The sequence below is a fragment of the Periplaneta americana genome, chromosome 16 (genome assembly GCF_040183065.1).
Source record: "Periplaneta americana isolate PAMFEO1 chromosome 16, P.americana_PAMFEO1_priV1, whole genome shotgun sequence".
In the NCBI taxonomy this organism is placed as follows: Eukaryota; Metazoa; Arthropoda; class Insecta; order Blattodea; family Blattidae; genus Periplaneta; species Periplaneta americana.
Window position 1 is genome coordinate 149843038 of NC_091132.1, and position 21790 is coordinate 149864827.

The 21790-nt window shown below is 34.6% G+C and overlaps 1 protein-coding gene across 1 annotated transcript in view; it reads left to right on the top strand.

Moving 5' to 3' along the window:
• The window catches only part of LOC138691301 (zinc finger protein 664-like), a 124925-nt gene that overhangs the window by 13313 nt on the left and 89822 nt on the right, over nucleotides 1-21790 (top strand). The gene's annotated exons all lie outside the window — the stretch shown is intronic.

Genomic DNA, 21790 nt, shown 5'->3' on the forward strand with positions numbered 1-21790 from the left:
ACTTCTAACCTTTTATGTTAAGTGTGTTGAAGTCTTGAAGTGGTTACTGTGATTATCTTGCAGTTTTTTCGACTTTTGCCGAAATGAGTGTGGATGGATATGGTGTATCCTGTTTCAATAACTCTGTTAGTGTTGAGGGAAAAGATACAGATGATGAAGAGAATGGTACAAGTGAAAAGGCGAATCCAGAAGTTTAAACAATAAAGGTAAACATTTCCAAAAGGACTACATTCCAATGGGTGTCATCCTTAAAGAAGCAAACATCAGGGACATTGAAAGACTTCTGGAATTGCACTTCGGGTAGGAATGGTTTCGGAATGCAAACCTGACCTTCTACACCGAAATTTTCAACCAGCAGCAAGACCTGGCTGTTGCAGACCTGAATGAAGATGAGCATGAACATACGGATGTAGTGGACTTCGAATTCATGGATGAGGAAGAACCAAACATTTTGTAAAGCGTTATATTACATTGATGTTTGTAGAAATTGCAACACCAAGAAGGATACATGTGACTGAAATGAAATTGATATCACAGTTTAGATACATGACAATACACAAGGATTAGAATTACAGAACTGTACCTGATCTGTGACCGTGAGATTTCAGTATGGAGTGAAGCCTCCATGCGCTGCAATCAGAGCTTCTAAGCGTCGTGGTACGGAATCAAAGAGTTCCTGGATATGTTCCAGGGGAATCTCCCTCCACGCAGTTTGTATGCGAGTCCACAAAGCGTCAAGAGTGTGTGCTGGAGGACCATGACGAACAAGTTGCCGACCAACCATGTCCCAGAAATATTCGATGGGCGAAATGTCTGGCGAACGTGCAGGCCAGGAAAGCAGTGATACCCGTCGTTCTTCGAAGAAAACTTGCACAATCCTCGCCACGTGACCGGACATTATCCTGCTCAAATATGGCATGTGGAGTTGCCTGAGAAAGGGGCAGTACCTCGGACTCTAAGACCTCTCTAATGTAGCGGTTGAAGTTCAGATTGTCCTGAATATGTAGGAAGCGAGATCGCATATTGTATCACACTAGGAAATTGTCCGCAATGCCGCTCAACAATGCAGGCTCTCAGACTGCGTTCACCACGGTAGCGCTTAACACGTATGTGACCATCACTGTAGGACAAGTTGAAGCGGGACTCGTACGAACACAATACATTTGGTACTCTGTTTTACACATCTCCCGAGTTTGGGATCATTCGGGCCATTTTTTCTGGGTGTTGCACTTTTTACAAACAGTAGTACATAAGGAAACCTTCAAACTATAACATTAGTATTCTGTTCTCCTTTTTTACTTTTTTATAGTACAATATTTGTGTGTTTAATAATATTTAGGTTATGTAACGAAAATGAGAATGTTCTCTTCTACCGTCAGTTTGTTTCCAAGTTAGTCTTGTCAGATAAACTGTTAACATTGATCAAATACCAGGTTTTGCAAACTAATGTATCGTTGATATGGCTACCTATAGAGTTGCAAATCCTGCTAACTGCTCTGTTCGGCTGCAAAACCTGCTATTTGCAAATTAATATACAATATAACTAATTACCTATTAATCATATATTTCTGAGCAGTAGGAAGACAAACTAAATATTTTTTCCCCATTATTTAAACTAGAAATCATGCCTCTAGCATCTGTGATTAAGTTTATACACAATTTTCCTTATTTGCCAAAATTCGTCTAACTTGCAAATAGCTGGTTTTGCAAATTGGCTACTCAATTGATGAATTATATATGCTGTAAATTGAATAGTAGACTGTAGGTCTATAGCTTAACTGATGAATTGTATGTGCTGTAAATTAAATAGTAGGCCGTATACTACAAGTGATGAATTGTTTATGCTTGTAATGTGAAGTAATTTGCATGATATTTATTATCAGTTTCTGTATATTTCAACTGATTGAATTGTTTATACTTTTAAATTGAATTAACTTGCTTGCTATGTATTATATTTTATAGCTTAACTGATGAATAATTGTTTAGGTTTGTCAATTTAATAATCTGAGTGCCATGTACTTCATATTTTTAGTGGAGCCACCAATGTAGCTTAGTCGGTGGACTCGTTGGCCTGCAAATTCAGAGCTGCACTCGAGGGTAGTTTGGATCCCCCATTTAGTCTGATTAGTTGGTTTCTTCTGAGGATTTTCCTCCATCGTGGAGCAGACGCCGGATGGCCTATTGCAATTTTTTCATTTGCTTTAGAATCATTCCGATTTTTGTTACCACATTGTCATGTTCTGATCTTGTTATTCTTTTAACAGTGTGGTAAGATGCAGGTATAGATAACCTTACAGTAATTTTGCTACCTTTCAGCTACCTCATTACCTCCCACTCCATAAAGTTCATGGATCCACGGAAGTACCAGTCGTCGATGTAATTCGACCATTTTGCTTAAAATATTAAAACACTGTAAAATATTGAGATTTCATGCTGTTACGTCCATTACTGCAGCAAGAACATCTGATTTTGAATCTGATAGTATGACAGCCTTCTCAGATTTATGAAGTCGATACTGGAGATTTTGTAAGCTTAAAAGTGTATCTAAATTTTCACTATCAAAATTAGTCAGTGTTTGAAGTTAGTTAGTTAGTGGCGTTTAAAAAGGGCGCGTCAGCTACTATGGCTATTTGCGCCCTTATCTAAAATCTTTCACTAAACACAAACACAATATAATAACCAGAATGTTTAAAAAGCTAAAAAGCGTTGTCACGGTTAAAATGGGGCAAACAAGTGTTTGAATATAATTCCCTGTAAAAGGGAATATACTGGTATTGTACTACAACACCACTACATGTATGGCTTGGTAAACAGGATCCATCTATAAAAAATACTGTATGTAGTCACTCACTGACCAGATCATTTATCGTTTCTAATGATTTTTAAAATGTCTGGAGAAGTATCACATTTCTTAACATCATCTGTTAAAGTTTACTTATATACTATTCATTTTGAAATAACTTGGGATTGTGTTTTATTAGTAAAGTTTCCCTTAATTGAGCAAGTTTGAGTTCTCCAAGTAGAGTCAAAAAGTCTGTTGGGATTTTGGCTCAGTTTATTAATATTTGTGGACTGTGATTTTTTGTTCTAGACAACCATATTATCTGCAAATGATGAGATTATCATAAGATCTATTTCTTTAGTTAGACCATCGACATTAATGTTGGAAAATGTATTCCTGAAAACAACAATGTGGGAAGCCCAGATGAATCTGTCTCTATTTACATATTTGTGACAATGAATCAAATAATCAAGTCACTGACCCAGTGTAACACTTTATCATGGACACCCTAAGTTTGCAATTTCTTAAGTGATTTATATCTACAGAGCCATATGATCCTTGAAAATAAATTAAAATTGTTAAGTTGTTTTGTTTTCTGTTTAAAATATCTTTAATATCTTGACTAAAATTTAAAATCTGTCCATTTGTTGAATGCAATTCTCTAAAGTCAACCCAATAAAATGAAAGTTAGTTACTAGATTCCAGGAACCAATTCAATCTATGAAATCATCTCTTCCATAATTTTGGTTATCATACTAGAAAGTGGTATCTGTCGATAACTCGAAAAGATATTAGTTGAATAATTGCTTTTCAAAATTGATGTTATGATAGATTTTCTCCAGACAGATATTGTATTTTAGATGAGATTACAAGATAAAAGTAGTGAGTTTGCTTGTTTGCCAACATGTTTAAGAAAATCAGCATGTGTATTGTCTGGACTTGGAGATGTTTTGGGTCTTATGTTATTAAATGAATAGTAATATTCAATTCTTGATTAAATATTGTTATATAAAGTAGATAGTAGATTTAATATTTCTTTCAGTTTTTCCTTAATAGTCTGACGTACACAGATAAAACTAACAACCACACCACCAACTAATCTAATAGAAATTAAAATATAATTAAATGTAGAAAAAGTAATTAAAATTATAAATACACGTAATAAACCATAACCCCCTAATTTCAACAATATACTATTTTATTCCCTTTTACAGCTTGTAGATAATTATTAATTATAGTTATTACTTATTAGCATAATATTTATTGAACTTATTGGCTATTTCACTTCGTTTGAAAGATGTTATTGTGTACAAAAAGCATTTTTTGATGATCGTTTCATGCTGTATGTTGTGTATAAATCTATGATATCTGGCCATCTGTTCTGTGTAATCCATCTTTTGTATAGAATTAATAAAATATTCTTTTGGTAGTAATTATTTTATTAATTGAGTATTTAATTTTCACCAGCTCACATTTCTTGAATCATTTGCTTTTTCTTATTTAAATTTAGGACACAAGAGCCTAAAAGAGACTTCACAGTTATGTATCATACATTTTTTCAATGACAGACGTGGAGTTGCAGAAATAATAAGTGTAAGTGTAGCATTATTAAGCAATTTACAAAGAAATGAAATCTTTAAAGAGGTATCTAGAAGTGAAATTACTTATGGCTTTTAAGGACCAAAATTATTTTTGTAAGTTGATTTATTATTATTTCAGTTTTAGGCTAGTTGTATTATCCATTTCCTTACTAATTTCAAAAGATAATCAGAAGTTCATTCGAATTCCAACCAAAAGTCAATTGGTTATTAATTTATCTACCTTTAGGAAGTACAGTATATGTACGCTGGAATCTTTGAAGTGAAGTGACAATAATTTAATTGGTCTTGGAACAGATTTGTTTCTTGAATATTATATACTATACTTTGTTGTATATTTACGTCTAGTAACCTATTAATGCTAATACTAATAATAATGTAAAGGAATAAAAGAATAGAACATAGCAATACATTTCTCATTATTATTGAAACTATTTAGAATAACCTTCCAACATTAAGGTAAAGTACGGTGAGTAAAGAAGTCATTCAGTACATAGGATCGTGATTTTACTACATGTGGTGATATCTGGTAACAGTTGGCAACACTGACAAGGCGGAAATATTTGCTGTTTGGGAACTGAACTTACGTGATCCTCACTATAATCTCGTAAGAAGTTAGGTCAAGGTAGAGTATCCACCGGCCACTGAACGAATATTTCACACTTTTATTACTGCCAATGTGGCGCTATAAACCAATTTTCGGCAATCCAATGTAAAAGATTGGCAACAAATATTTGGAAAGTTTCAGAAAAATACACAAATTCTATCTTCTAACTTGATTTTTTTGTTTTTAAATTCTGTAATTTGCTAGGAGACGTCGCTAGATATAGGTAACTCTTACACTAAACCTGGAGTAATTGAAGCTTATTGATCAATTATGATTCTACCTACTGTTTTTTATATGTTCACCTATATGTAATTGCTATTTTATACATATTTCATTGTTATATTCCATCCAAAAATCATTAAGAACGATGAATATTACTTATGTCTCCTATCTTTCTTCATATAATGTTTATGTGCCATGTTAATTTTCATTTGTTTCGTAAGTTAACAATGATGCACATCGGGGAACACAAGAAATAATTATCCGACACAATCCACGGTATATTCATGTTGTTTTGAAATGAGTAATCGACGATGATTTGCCTATTATTTATTACACGCACATTTGTATGTAATTTCTATCCTATATTTTCTTCCTATCCCAAGAACTTTAAGAATGATGAATATTATTCATGCTTGTTTCCTCTATTTCTTAAAATAATGTTATGTATCATGTTACTTTTTATTTACGTAAACAATGATGCGCCAAAAAATAAATAATAATAATTTCGTACTCAATCCACATCCTATATTAACATTTGTTTTTAAGTGATTTATTAAAGAATGTACCAGTATTTAAAAGACTAATTTAGAAACATGTTACATAAATCATCCTTGTACCAAAAGAGAATACTCCCCTGGACAAAATTATCGTATATTGCAGAGGTCGTCAGGACTCGCTGAACGGGTAAGAAGTGTATCGGAATATGCACAGTCGTGCAGAAGGGAGAGGGAGAAAGCATACCTGCCAGCAGCCACAGTTGCCCGCTAGTTCATCTCTTATTCGCGGGTAAGAGATGCTAGCCCGAAGGTGCACTGTGCTGATGACCGCTGATATATTGGATACATATCAATTTAAGAAGCATATTAAAGGAATTATCATTGCACTAAAATGTAGCCTATGCTACTAGGACAAAAATGATCGTATTTTAATAAAATTATTTAAATACGGTTGCATATTAAACGAATTATCCTTGAACCAAAATGGTAGTTCTCTGGACCAAATGATCTTAGTTCAATTATTTCATTACTTCATAAATATACTCTCAAAATTGTAGTACGCTATTCCAGGGACACTATGTCATCACTGCGAAAGCTGCTGTAAACCCACCCAAAATATCTTCGTTTCTTATATACCCGATGGATAACTTTTTCTTCGACAGTTCAACACACAATTGCACAACCTAGTACCAACATTTTGCACTAAGCGAGAAAGAAAAATGTTATCTATTAACTTAAACAGCGCACATGTCAGGGATATCAAAAGCCTTATCAAACCAAATCTAACCTGTCGCTGATTCTCGACCTTACGAAAACTCAGGTTTCCATCTATACATCTTCCTACCTACCAGAAAGGGTATATGCAAGGCATATCAAGAACCCGAACAATCCAAATTTAACCTGTCAGTAATCTTCGATCCTACGAAAAACTCACTTCAGCAGCCTACCAAAATTATGTATATACAAGGCATTCCAAAAGCCTGAACGAACTAAACCTAACCTGTCACTGATCCTTGGCCTAACGAAACTCGGCCTTCTATCTACCTACCTACCTATTTACCTAACAAAAATCATATTTACAAACCAAACATAACCTGTTACTGATCGTTTATTGACAGGACCGCTGTACCCATTTGAAAAGCCCTCTGCTGGATATCACTCTTAACAAAAACTGGCAATACATATGTAACATATGCATTTGTGTAGCTGCATGTCAAAATGTGATATCATGTTTGTAGGAGTGAGATTTTAAAGTTTTGTCAACTGTACAAAATCATGTCATGTTTCAAATCAACGGACAAAAGAGAAAAATAATATAAATATGCATGTCATCTTTTGACAAAATAAAGATACCTTCAGGAATTCAGCACACCCTACATATAGGGTTGCCTACTAGCAGGTATTTCACCGGCTGGCCGGAAATTTTAGTGAGTCTCAGTGTAAGGCAAGTGGCTGGTATCAACTTCTTACCTGCTCTATTTGTGACCAGTGATTTGTTCAAGTAAGTTTTAGAACTTATGATAATTGCTTTTATTAAATAGGCTAGAAGAGATTTTTTTCTATTTTCGCTTAGAGCAGCTGAAGATACGGGAATTTTCCAGCATTTTTCACCTTTAAAATCTGTTAGTTCTACATCAAGATTGACAAATGTTGGAAAACAGAGGATGAAGATCCTCAGCGAAATCTCCACAAATAAGAACAGTGTTTGTGGGGCGTGTATTTAATATTATGAATAACATATTATGGAATGATGAGAACAATTGTTTGAATGTGAAAATACTTTGCTGAACCTTTATCATGGAAATCGTTGAATTTATTTGTGTAGAATTTTCTCACTTTATAGCAGAAGATAAAGAATTTCTTAGAGCTGTGATAACGAGCTCCAAATAGGAATTTAAAATGTGAATATGGAGCAGTGAAGCAAGATTGTTTTTTCTCAGAAATTTTTATTCCTCATATCAGATATCGTAGTATCGGTATGTAATACAGTTCAATAAAAAGGAACTGTTTCCTTAGTAGAACCTGTACTTGGTATAAGAATTTACTTTTTTTCATGCAAATTTGCATATATATATATATATATATATATATATATATATATATATTTAAAATCGGTGATAATTTTATTTACCAGAGTTGGCAACCCTCAACACTCATCGCAAAATCTCATTGTCTCCAAAAATTGACATTCATTTTTGCTTTGGAACCACAGTTTTTTTTTTTTATAAACGAATTGTTTACTGAGTAGGATTGTGTAAATTTAATTTATTAAGCGAGATATATTAAAAAATTTCTGCCTTATGTATATTTGTGAAGTTATTCCATTTCTCAATTTAATAAGAGTAAAAAAAACCCGCAAAGATAATCAGTTATAATATAATTATGTTGTACATAGCAAGATCGATTATAAAAATATTTTCCGAAACTTAGAAATCTTGACTTTACCTTGTGAATACATTCTTTCCCTAATGATGCTGTATATTAAGAACCAAGATAAATTCAGTACTAATCAAGACATTCATCATTTTAATACAAGACATAAATCAGATCTTCATCTACCCTCTGTTAGTCTAAGCTGTTTTAAAAAAGGAGTTCGCTGTTCATGTATAACAGTCTTCAATGCACTGCCTAATTATCTTAAAGATTTGAAGAACCACGAGAAAAGGTTCAGAAAAGAATTAACCAAATTTCTACATACTCATACCTTCTACACAATTGATGAATTGTTTATGCTTGTGAATTGAATTATTCTATTTAAATGACATGTACAATTTTATATAGCTCAACTAAAATATGTTTTTATATTGACTTAATCTGTTTACTATGTATTGTATTCTTTTGTTTAGCATAACTGATGAATTGCATGTACTGTAAATTGAATAGTATACTGTATAGGTCAACTGATGAATTGTTTAAGCTTATAAATTGAATTAATCTACTTCATATGAATTGTACAATTTTGTATAGCTTAACGAAAATAAGTTTGTAAATTGAACTAATTTGATTGTATATGTTTGTATAGTTTGGCTGATGAATTGTATATGCTTTTAGAATGATTACTAGTCTGTGTAGCTCTACTGATGAATTGTATATAGGCCTACTGTAAATTGAATGGTAATATGTATAGCTCAACTGATGAATTGTTTATGATTATAAATTGAATTAATCTACTTGATATTAATTGCACAAATTTGTATAGCTTAATGAAAGTATGCTACTTTGTATTGTATATATTTGTATAGTTTTGGCCGATGAATTGTATATGCTTTAAATTGAATAGTAATCTATATAGCTCTACTGATAAATTGTTTGTGTTTGTAATTTGAAGTAGTTTGCATGATATGTATTATCAATTTCTGTATATTACAACTGGTTGAATTGTTTATGCCTTAAATTTAATTAACTAGTTTTGTATTATACATATAGCTCAACTTATGAATGATCGTTTGCATTTGTAAATTTAATAATCTGATTGGCTATGTATTGTATACTTTTAGTAGAGCCATTGATGTAGCTCAGTCGGCAGACTCACTGGGCTGCTGAACCGGAGCTGCGTTCAGGCTTGGGTTGGATCCCCCTTTGATCTTTGGTTTCTTCCGAGGTTTACCCCAGCCATGGGACTGAAGCCGGATGGTCTATGGCGAGTCTATGGCAAGTCCTTGGCAACAACCCCTTTGAGTTGATTACCCCCCTTGATTTGATTGCCTGGTTGGGTTTTTCCGAGGTTTTCCCCCACCAAAAGGCAAATGCCGGGTAATATTTTGGCGAATATTCGGACCTCATCTCATCTCACTACATCTCGCCAAAAAAAAAAAATAAAAAAAAAAAAAATAATAATAATAATGTAAAAAATTGCACAAAATTGTAAAAAATTGTAGAAAATTACTAAATTGTAAAACTATAAAAATTTGTACAAATTGTAATTGTAATATTGTAAAATGTTGACTTGTTCCACATCTTAAAGCTTCATTGCTCATGTAAGATCTATGGAATAAAATAAATGAATGAATGAATGAATATTTATGACAGTAGGCTTTGACTGACGAGTATATAAGGACTGGCGCTCTTACAGGTCATGTTAAAGATGTTTAGGATTAGTGTGAAACTGACTTGTGTCTCCTATAGAGGTTGGGACATAAATAATCTTTACCAAAGTTGTAGTTTGAACTATAATATCAGAGCGAGATTTTAACTTACTTGCTATGGTACTTTTATGACACGTGGTATGTTAACGGGCATTGACTAATTTGCTGTTTTGTGGGGTTAGGTCTTCTATATAGTCATAAACTGGTACGTAATATTTAAGTACCATACTTAGTGTACAGTTCCTGGTTAATAGAATCACCTGCAGTTTGTCAAATACTTTATTTCAATTTTATATTTACTGAAATTGTATATTTAAAAATACAACTATGTTATTTCTTATTCCACTGCTCTGAAGATGACCACAACACGGTCGAAACATCAGCCACTAGCACCAAGACAACACGGTATAAGGTCGGAAATTTCTCCACACACTATGTTATCTTCACTTCATTTTTAGAACACATTTTGAACAGTAGGCCTATTCATATTTTCAGATTAAAAATTTGCAAAATACTATATATTAGCTCATATGAAGTACATAATAATTTATGAGCACTCGGTTTTTTTTACTCTAATAATATCCTCAACTTTGCATGGCATACTCTCAATGCTGGATTGTATAACGTGCTGAATTCTATTATCATAATTACAAGCCAGAAATAGGCATTCAGTTACTTGTACTTTGGTTGGAATAACCTGTATATTCCTTTCCCTTTTAACCAAATCTCACAAATTTCGATTACGTTCAAATCCAGAGAATTTCCGAGTCAAGGCAAACGAGGGCTCATTTTCTGACAGAAAGGTTTTCACTCTTTTATCAGTGTGACAAGTTGTCCCACCATGCATAAATGTACATTACTCTTCATTTCCAAACCAGTCTTTTAATAATTGTGGAATTAGTCGTGTCTCCAACACAGTGACATAACTGGTCCTCTTTTATTTTCCCCTGAACAATCTGCAGGCGATCTGCACCTTTCCCTTTCCATACCATGACTGGCGTTTGATTCTTCACCATGCATTCAGGATCCAATTTTTCTTGTTTTTTCTTTTTTTTTTTAATGGGGAAAACTTTTTTTTTATCAATCATGCACTTGAATATTGACTCCTACGAAAAGCATACCTGAGGAAGATACAAAAATACAGTAGAAGTGAAACAAACTTTGAAATTTAACAGTATTTACAATTAGATTAATATTCGCTAATATGTTTTCGCGGGATATCAGCCGAGTTAAGATTTTGGAATGCTCCAAGCTTTCGACTGCTATCTCTGCAGCCATCTTCAGGGAAGTGATGTCCGAACCAATCCCGTTTCACCTGAGACAGCCACATCTATATAACCTTTCGACTTTCTGTTCGGACATCACTTCCCTGAAGATGGCTGCAGAGATAGCAGTCGAAAGCTTGGAGCATTCCAAAATCTTAACTCGGCTGATATCCCGCGAAAACAGATTAGCGAACCAACGCCGAGAAAGCCTCAAATCATTCATACATAGATTAATATTAGAAATACGCCATTAGAATATGCACAATATTTAGTAACATACATTTTTCCAATCCCTCATAGTGAAATGTCAGTGTTGTTTCGCCCATCTTTATTATTCCAGTCACCAGAAAAAAATTTTAGTATGCATGTAGCACTTGTAGCCTTACTCGTACAATCTCTTGTGCTCTTTCAGAAATCTTGAGTTCTTCACAATTCAGCTGTGATTTATATTAATATTTTTATAGAACAGCTCTTATGGAAAATATGTTTGAGGAAGTGCGATTCGAATGTGATTGTTGTATCTTGTAGTAAGTGTTTCTTAGCAGTTCAATTATAATTAATGGCAGTCACATAATCTGCGTTTTCATTTGTGATGAATTTGATCAAGATGGAGCCTGAGGAAGATCCTTTGGGCTTAGAACCACATGATAACACACAAAGAATGGAAGAGAATAAGACTTCATCAAAGGTAAACAGAAAAGTCTTATTATGTATTTCTTTGTGTGTTTGTCGAACATTGGAGAAAAGCACACGTTTCACACTTTATATTGAGTAGAGTTAGAGTCCCGTACTGTTGCTGTGTGTTATATGACGTCATGAATTGGTCTGGCATTACGAAGTGTGCTTTGGATCTACTCCTCTCATGGGAAGAAACATTCACACGAAGTTCAGCTATTCTGTGTGATCGCTGTTCACTTTGTATCATGATCGAATAATTCAAAGCCACTGGTATTAATTCAATCCGTCCCAAAATCGTATTGAACAGCACAACTGTGGTTCTGTTTATTACCTCCGTATGAAACTTAGATGGACTTATGATGTCACGTGAGAGAGATATTGTTCTGTACCCCATAATATTTTGTTTTGATTTATAATTTCTAAGACATAATTTCAAGTCAAGTGCTTTCTGATGCTCACAACAGTAAATTTTCAAGACATGATTGTATTCAGGTAGATGCTTTCTGATGTCCTGCAACAGTAACATTTTCTCTGTACTCATGGATTACATGCTACCACTTATTGCAAGTAAAGCTTTCACTTATTTAAATATGTGGAAAAGCTTAAATGTACATTGATTTGAGATCTGCTTCTGTTGTTGATGTACACACTATGATTCACATTAGCCAATGACTGCCATGCAGCACTGGATTGTCGGCTGTTACTCATCAAGTCATCCTTAAAAGGGTAATAAAATTATTGACGATGTTTTTTTTTTTTTTTTTTTTTTTGTTCTGTAGGATGGGAATTTATCACATCTGGAAGTGACGAGTATGAAAATAGAATTCGTGGACTACATCTATGATATCAAATCAGAGATAAAGGTTGAAGATACCACACCAGTATCCAGTAGCTTTCCTAAAGTGAAATCTGAAATTGATGTAAGTGGTTCGCTGTCAGTATACAGATATACCAGCTAGTCGATTTTTAAGTACGATAGACTTTTAAAGAGTCTGTTAACTGTTTTCCATTTTCCAATACGATCAGAAATTGGGTGGTTTTTATTTTAGATTTGAAATAACAGAGAATTATCTCGAATACACGCAGAAACTTGTGACTAGGAAGAGATTTAACTTTTGTTTATGAATTTTTTTATTTTATTCTTATTGAACTATGGGTTAAAAGAGATTTAAAGGTTTATAGAAGAAACTTACAAAAGATTAGGAAGTCTACTAACATTGTTAAGGAGAAAGTTTATAGAAGAATAACAAGCTACTACTGCTGCTGCTGCTGCTACTGCTGTATATTTATTTATTTTTAAACAGGTTGGTGTATTCTGTTATATACATATCTGTGATAATAAACATAGTGTTGAGCAGCTCACCTGCTGTTCCCTTGGCAACTTGAATCACAATGTATCTAACATATTCAGATTTTTCTATAATGTTATGGACATCGAGTTATAAAACGGCATTTACAACGATTCCTTCAGACTTCGGTCTCCATAAACTTCATTGTCTGTCACGAAACCAGTCTCATCAATTATTTTACAGTTCCAACAATGACGACAAATTCCAGGTTCCATATCTCAATTCATTTGAGGTTTTGAATCTTCCGAACCCGCAGCAACAATCTGTATCACAAATTAATTTGCAAGTGTGGTGGCAAAACCATTATTTTCTGCTATCTTATGTCAAATGAATTCGTGTTAGGGAGTCTCTATTTTGAGGTAATAAAACTTTCAACAGAGAGATATATTGAATTATCGCCTACTTAGGATCAGAGAGACGTATCTACAATTTTCCCATTTTTTAACTGACACAACTGTAAGAAACCAGGAATTGAGGTCTATCTGAGGATCAGACAAACGTATCTGTATCTTAACTAGTTCCAATTTTAGGTACTAGCTTATCTACATTTGATGAATAATAGCACGGATCAGACAAACGTAAGAGCTTATCCATCTTGGATTCTAAAAAGCAATGCCAATATTTGAAATGTTACAGCGCTTACGTTACTCTGATCCTAGATAAATAGTTATAGTTCGCGTCATTCCTCTTAAACGTAACGACTATTACCCATGTTCTTTCTCAGCAATGCATTAATTTAAATGATGATTTGTATCAAGAAGAGTGTCATGCAGAAGGGAGGGTAGCAGAAAAATTATGGTTCTATCGGCAAATATTCAAAACAGAATTCAATCTGAAATTTCATAGGCCTCGAAACGATATGTGTGATAAGTGTTGAAAATTTGCAAGAAAAAAAGGACGACGGTTTGGAAAGGGAATAGGGATATCACATTTAAAAAAAAGAAATGGCAAGAGACTTAAAAAAATGTTCAGAATGTAAAGACAAAAAAGGTAAAAGTGTGTTAGTCGAATTCGACTGACTTGGGAGCTGTGCTTTGCTGTCCAAAAATAAATTCACAGGCAATATTCTGCAGAGGAGATTATCTGTTTATAACCTTACTGCTCTAATGTAGAGGTAAACAAAGCATATTGCTACGTATAGGACGAAACGATCGGAAAAAGAGACTCGATAGATGTGGCTTCATGTGTATGGAATTTCCTAAAAATCACGGAGGTGGGAAAGAAGTAACCTTGTTTTCCGTCATATGTGGGGGCCAGAATAGAAATGTCAACTTCAATATTATGTGTTTACATCCAGTGAATGTAATGGATATTCCTATAATTAACCAGTGTTTCTTCGAGCCCTGACATTCATGTATGGAAGTGGACTCTGTCCATGCGAACATAGGAAGAAGGAGTAAACATGTGATGTATTCGATTTTACTGGATGGTATACTATTGTGCGAATGAGATCCATATATGGTAATAAAGATGGATAACACTCACTTTTTAGATTTCAGCCAACTCCATAAGAAGATGATAAACAATAAGGAAACTGCAGAAAATGGTGATACTGTAACGTGGTTCAAAATGGTTTAGATAATTTATTTATTTATTTATTTATTTATTATTTTGCTAATAATTGTAACATAAAATATAATATATACAGAAAAACTTTAGCTCGCCCCTGAAAGAGTAGAACTCGTGCTCAGGGGCGGATTCCTTAATTGAAATTAATAATTATACAATACAATTGAGGACCGTTTTCACAAAACTCAACAAACGCCACTCTAAAAATTTTACAGGAAACGTTTTTTTTAGTTTATTCTCAGACCTTTGATGCTATAATTCTGAAAAAATTTGGACATTGTTCCTCTTTCAGAGATGCATTAATTGATATAAAGTGCAACTATTATTGTTGTCGTCCACACCTGTGGAGTAACGGTCAGCGCGTCTGGCCGCGAAACCAGGTGGCCCGGGTTCGAATCCCGGTCGGGGCAAGTTACCTGGTTGAGGTTTTTTCCGGGGTTTTCCCTCAACCCAATACGAGGAAATGCTGGGTAACTTTCGGTGCTGGAGCCCGGACTCATTTCACCGGCATTATCACCTTCATTTCATTCAGACGCTAAATAACCTAGATGTTGATACAGCGTCGTAAAATAACGCAATAAAATAAATAAATTATTGTTGTCTTATTTATTTGGAAAAAAAATATGACAAAAGTTAGGAATTTCACAAAACTCAACATATCCACTTTTTTTAAATGCACATGCCTTAAAATGTTTAATTATTTTTCATTCGCAGCTGTAAAATCCTCATCAAAATCATAAATACGTATTTTAAAATAGTGCTTAAGTACTGCTGAATTAAAAACAGCTAATTGAACATACTGAAACCTAATTTCAAGCTTTTTTTTTCTTTCAAAATTTGTTATTGAGTTACAAGAACTTTTTATTTGCACGAATTAACTGTTTCTATTTGTGCAGTACATACACAGATCACTGAATATCAAAATCGTGCACAATAATCTCATTACAATGGTTCATCATACTCCATTCTATTGTCAGAATCTTTGGTTCATCCCTTTAAAACTTAACCATAAAATACCTTGCTTCCCCTCTCCGAAATACCATTATGGAAGTAACTCATTAACTTCCTCATATCATTAGCTTTGTTTTTACTGACATGGTTCACCAGCGAAAGGTCAGATGCTTTAGACATTACAGAAGTACTTGTCTTTCTTGGTTTAAACACTTTAACTTCTATTGGTACAGAAAAATATGTGTTTTGTACATAATACTTTACATGATTCTTACAAGTTCTTGGTACGTAAGTACTCTCATCTCAGATATCTTAAATGGTAATTTGACTTTTACAATATTTTATGTCATCGATTTTAAATCATAAGTATGCAAGTTTTTGCCCAAAACTTTTACATCCCCAAACATTGTCATAATTTCATAATAATCTGATGGCAATATGATGTGTTCATGTGTTCTCAGCTCTTTCTCTATCAATTGAAACACATGGTCTGGAGGCATATAGCTATGGTCACGGATATGAAAGAACTGTTTAATTTCTTTAAAAACTTCAGAGCTTTCCAGGTAACCAACAAGCATAGCAATCATTATGCAATTTTTATTCTGAGACCCACAAGAATCTGAAAACAATATCTAAGAGTTAAATTTCAGGATTTTTCTGTGTGTAAATATTTTTTTTCTAAATTACCTATGTAATCCTTCAATGTCGTAATAACATACCTAAACGTAGCAGCACATAGGCCTACTGGGAAATCGTCTCCATTTTCACCTCACGAAATATGAAATAGACACAAATCTTTCTAACTTTTTGAAGTCCTTCTATGCCGTTTAGGTAGATCAATTTTCATATGTCTTAGCAAAAAATTATCCTGTTCAACTTTTGTGCTATTTCTGTATAAATTGTCTCGAAAATTAATTAGATCAGTTAAGCAGAAAGAACCTGCAGCACGTTTTTCTTTTTTCCCTGCTCTCAATGATTACAATCTAGTTTGGATATATGCCGTTATTTTTAGGCGCAATTGTGTATGTCTTACCCTTAGTTTAACGTACTCTGCTTCTACTCTTCCTGCTTCTTTCAGTAGCTTGAACGGATTTTGAATACTCAGGGTTCTTATTCAATTTTCATCAGTATTCACAGAATACATGCACTTAAAACAGCGGCCAGATTTATACTGAATTAACGCAAGAAACAACAAAATATTATATCATATTTGAGCTCCGAAATGTGTCACTGTTGTCAAAATGCAAATGTATTACATTGTTGTAAAATATTGTAGCTTGTGAAACAGGATAGAAGAGTGAAATGGTGAGTTAGAGGATATGTTGAGTTTTGTGAAAATTTAAGAAATGGAGATGTTGAGATTTGTGAAAACTCTCTACATTGAGGGACTCTTTTCAACGGAAAATATTGAGTTTTGTGATATCATGAGCAGTGCATCATTTTTCTCTCATTACAATTGACCAGAATCCGTCAAAATCCGCAATTCGAAAAAAATGGCGTTTGTTGAGTTTTGTTAAAACGGTCCTCAATTTGTCTTATGTCTACTGTGCAATTATAGTATATAAATTTAGATTTACAATTTTTCAATTTTTTAATAAAATCCATACATAACTTTTTAAATTTAATGCTAGAACTATTAGAATTGACAAGATTAGGATATTTAAATATAAATTTGTAATATATTCTTGGGTCTAAATTACTGCTATGAATAAATACCGTAACAGTGTTGCATTTTGGTTCAAACAATCTTAAAGAATTCATACCTTTTGTTTCATAACTATTAGAATACAATTCAAAATTATTTCGATTTTTATGTATGAATTTTATTAATACAATATAATAAATTTGTCTTACGTTAAGTACATTAAAGTCTAGAAACAAATTTTGAGATGAAAATCAGTAGGTTTATGACGACATATTTTAATTATTTTCTTCTGTAATAAATAAAGTGGATTAAAATTGGATTTAAATGAGCTACACCATCCTATAATTCCATACATAATTACCGATTGAAATAAAGTTAAATATATTGTATGTAATAAACTTATTTACAAGTAATTACTCAATAAAACAAAATAATATGCTATTTTACGTAATTTATTACAAAGGTAATTAATGTGTTGGTTCCATTTTAAATGATTATCGAAAATTATGCCTAAATACTTAACTTCAGAGGACTCTTTAATAATCTGACATTTACACTGTATAAGACAACAATCAGAATTATGTAATTTAATACAATAATGTAATTTAATACAATTTCATAAAATACCGGAAAAAGTTCCTTGCACGATACTCTACTAATATTCCTATAATGACGCATTCCAGGTTCTACGAACCAAGAAAACAGCTGGTCTACGAAGGTTATCAGAGTCTGAAAACAATATTATTCTTTGCCCCACTTATGACGTCCCCCTCTGCATAAGCAGAGAAAAGAAAAAATATTTCCTAGATTTGTGTCATAAGGGTATAAACCCCTTAGGTACCATGCATTCTACCAAGGTCTTAATATTTCTGACCTCGTAAGGGATGAGTCAGTGGAGGATAACTAGGAGTAAAATACACAGTCAGTTTTATTTTAGTTTTCATTACAGATTTATTAAATTAATTGGAAGTATTATTATTCTGATATTAATTTATTAGTTTCTCAGTGAAGTATGTAATATTCATTTAACTATATTCTGTACTTTATTAATGCTTGTTTTTTTTAAGTTTGGGTGAGGTATCAATGAATGAACGATGTAGTAGAGCCTAAATAATATTAACAAATAATTTTGTTTAGCTGAACATTCTGTACTATGTTAGATACAAAACCTGTAATGCCATTTACTTCATAATTTATTATCTCAAGTTCAAAGTCCCGTAGATTATTAACGTTTATGAAAACAATTCAAGGACTTTCATTATCGTATTGTATAAAAACCAATTATATTGGAGAGGAAAGTCTTTGTTACTGTATTTCAGTCTCTGAATCTTACAGACTCATGTTTATACAATTCATGACCAGTAGCTGCAGTGAAATCAGATCTCTACACTGCGTTCCATAATGTCTGACAGGAGACGTAAACATTGTCGGCAGAGGTAGGGAGGCGCATAATAGCTACGCAACCAACGGCAGAGGTCACAGTCCAAGGCTTATCTTGACATTGGGCGGACAAAACGCTTCAGACCGCCCAACTTCAAGATAAGCATGGGATGTGATCTCTGTAATTGGTTGTTAAGCAATTATACGCCTTCCTACCTATGCCGACAATGTTTACGTCTCCTGTCAGACATTACAGAACGCATTATAATGTTACTTAATACTGTAATGCCCTTGTTTGATTGCCGTAAGTTGAACTACAATTTTGAATTTGCTAAGAATCAGACAAATACTAATAATAGTTTATTACAACTTATTAAGTGGCACAAGAATAAGACTATCAAGTCATAACATCATAACATTAAGTGTAATGAAGATTTACAGCAGAATATTCGATGGAAAAATATTACAAAGTATTTAAATTCTAAGAGCAAACCTTTAAGTCCATTTATCTCAAAACTATGATTTTGTAGATACGTCTTTCTGATCCTAAGTAGGCGATATAAGCTATTTACTGCTTACTTCAAATATTCTTCGAAATTTACGTATTTTGCAGGCCCTTTTGTACATGACATGCACATATTTTCAAGGTTGAAACTTGATTCCTATATGTTACAATACAAGCAAATAGCCTGAATTTAAGGAAGGATTTGTGAAGGAGGCAATTCAATGTGGTTTTGGGGTACGAATTTTATTTTGTGTAATAGATATTACAAGTTTACCGAAAAGTTAGATTCCATTTACTACATTATAATAGTGAGGTGTCTGACATAGGAAACCAATGACCCATATGGTCAGTTAATGTTCTCTTCAATATTTACTTACTTTTCCAGGAAGATTTGTTCAATGTGGACAGAGTTCTGCAGGAACAGAAAGTGGAAATATCTTCAGAAGAGAATAACGTGTTAACTGAGAGGTGAGTGGTTTTGCTTCTTCCATTCTTTCAGATCTCCACTTAATGGAAACATTGTAATGTATGATACTGTTTTTATCTACTATATTTGTATATTTATTCTTATTGACGCCGCAATGTATTGTGGCGCCATGTTGGAAGACCTAATCGCGTCGGAGAAGTTGCGCGCGCATCTAGTGCGAGGAAAAGTGCGGCGTGAAGCGCAGCAGAAGGAGCAAGGGGGGGGGAATTTATGGACGTTTCGCAAAGCCACGCGAGCCGATTGTTGTAGAAGCTACGCGACGCAATACATTCGAGAACGTGTAATCTAATAAGTAAAAAAGGGGCAACTGAGCCAGAAGAGTCAGTTTAGTTTAGCCAGTCAGTTGCGAGAGAGCTGGTTAGCGGAGACATATCCAGTGGAACTGAGGTGCAGTGAACTTGAGTAACTGGCAGCGTCCAGGCGAAGGCAATGCGTCCGGAAGTCTTGGGTTCCAAGTACAGTGGACTGTCTCTGGAAGTCTTGGGTTCGAAATGCAGTGGACTGCCTGGAAGTCTTGGGTTCGAAGTGCAGTGACTGTCTGGAAGTCTTGGGTTCGAAGTGCAGTGGACTATCTATGGAAGTTGTACTTTCGAAGTGCAGTGAACTGTATCTGAAAGTCTTCGTTTCGAAGTGAAGTAACTGGCTCTGGAAGTCTTGGGTTCGACGTAAAGTGAACTTGAGTGAGTTAGCTAGAATAACTGTCCAAGGCGAACGAACAGTGAACTGAGAACTCACAGATTTGTTTTGTAAATAGTGCTTTGTGAACATTAGTTGAGATTAGGAGTACATTGTTGTTCATCTCAATAATCTACATGAATAGTCATTGTCGTTCTGTGGAGTGCAATAACGACTACTGTGTTGTTGTGTCGAGTGGAATACCCATTGTTGACGGGTGTGTGTTTAAACTCAGAAATAAAAAGCCATTATTGTTTGAATTAAAATTTACATTTTGTGTCAGAAGTGGGATATCATGGACATAATGGAGAACCTAAAGCAGATCCTGGAACCCATCAAGGAAATGAACAAATACATCAGTGAGGTAAAGAACGACATAAGTGAAGTAAAAGCAGATATGAAGAACGATATTAGTGAGGTAAAAAACAACATAAATGAAGTAAAGACAGACATGAAAAGCGATACAAGTGGAGTGACTACACAAATTGGTAGCGTTTCGGCCCACGTGTTACCATCGTGAAGGATGAACTTAAAGCCGATTTCGACAGACTAAACGAGAATTTCGCAACTGTAAATACAGCATTGGCTGAACTGAGACAGGACGTAGACTATTTCAACGGAAAAATTCGCGCTCTCGGGCATCGTCAAGAGCAGACGACTGAGTTGCTGGATAAAGATGCTGAGGAAAACAACCACATACGTTAATGGATCAACATGCTAAAGAAAACAAACACATACTCGCGTTAATGGATCAACATGCAGAAGAAAATAAGCACATATTCGCGTTAGTGGATCGCCAGGCTAGAGTACATAAACAGATAGTTGCCGAAGAGGTTCGACGGGCAATGGAAGAAGCGGCAACAGAATTAAGGACCCGATATAGTGGCCCTGTGAAACCATCGCCTTCAGCCAGACATTCGAACGTCTAGACGCTGAAGTTCGACGGTACGACGTCTTGGACGATTTTCTGTCGCAAGTTCGAGGCAATCGCGGTACATAATGTGTGGACGCCAGCGGAGAAGACTACCCAGCTGCTGACCGCGCTTCAGGAACAGGCGTCGGAGATACTCCACAGTGTTCCAGAAGATGGAACAGCTGCAGAGATAATGGAGGCCTTGGAGGGACGCTATGGTGACCATCAATTTGCGGCAGCATTTAGGACGCAACTGAAAACGAGGGTCCAACAGCCAGGCGTGTCCCTACAAGAATTTGCGATGGCAGTGGAACAACTGGCCCATAAGACCCTCAGGGGCCTACCTCCTAACTTCGTCGCTGGAGAGGCGGCCTACACCTTTGGCTTCGGAGTCTGCGACCCGGAAATAATACAAGAACTACTCTTGGCTGAGCATCACGCTATCAACAAAGCTCTAGTGGCTGCCCTCAGGATGGAGGCGGCCAAGTTGACGGCTAAGTCTCCGCATCGCACCATATCAGGAGCGTCGCGGCGCCCGTCGTCGAGGAACGCCAACCAAAGTCACCCGAGCGACGGAGACGA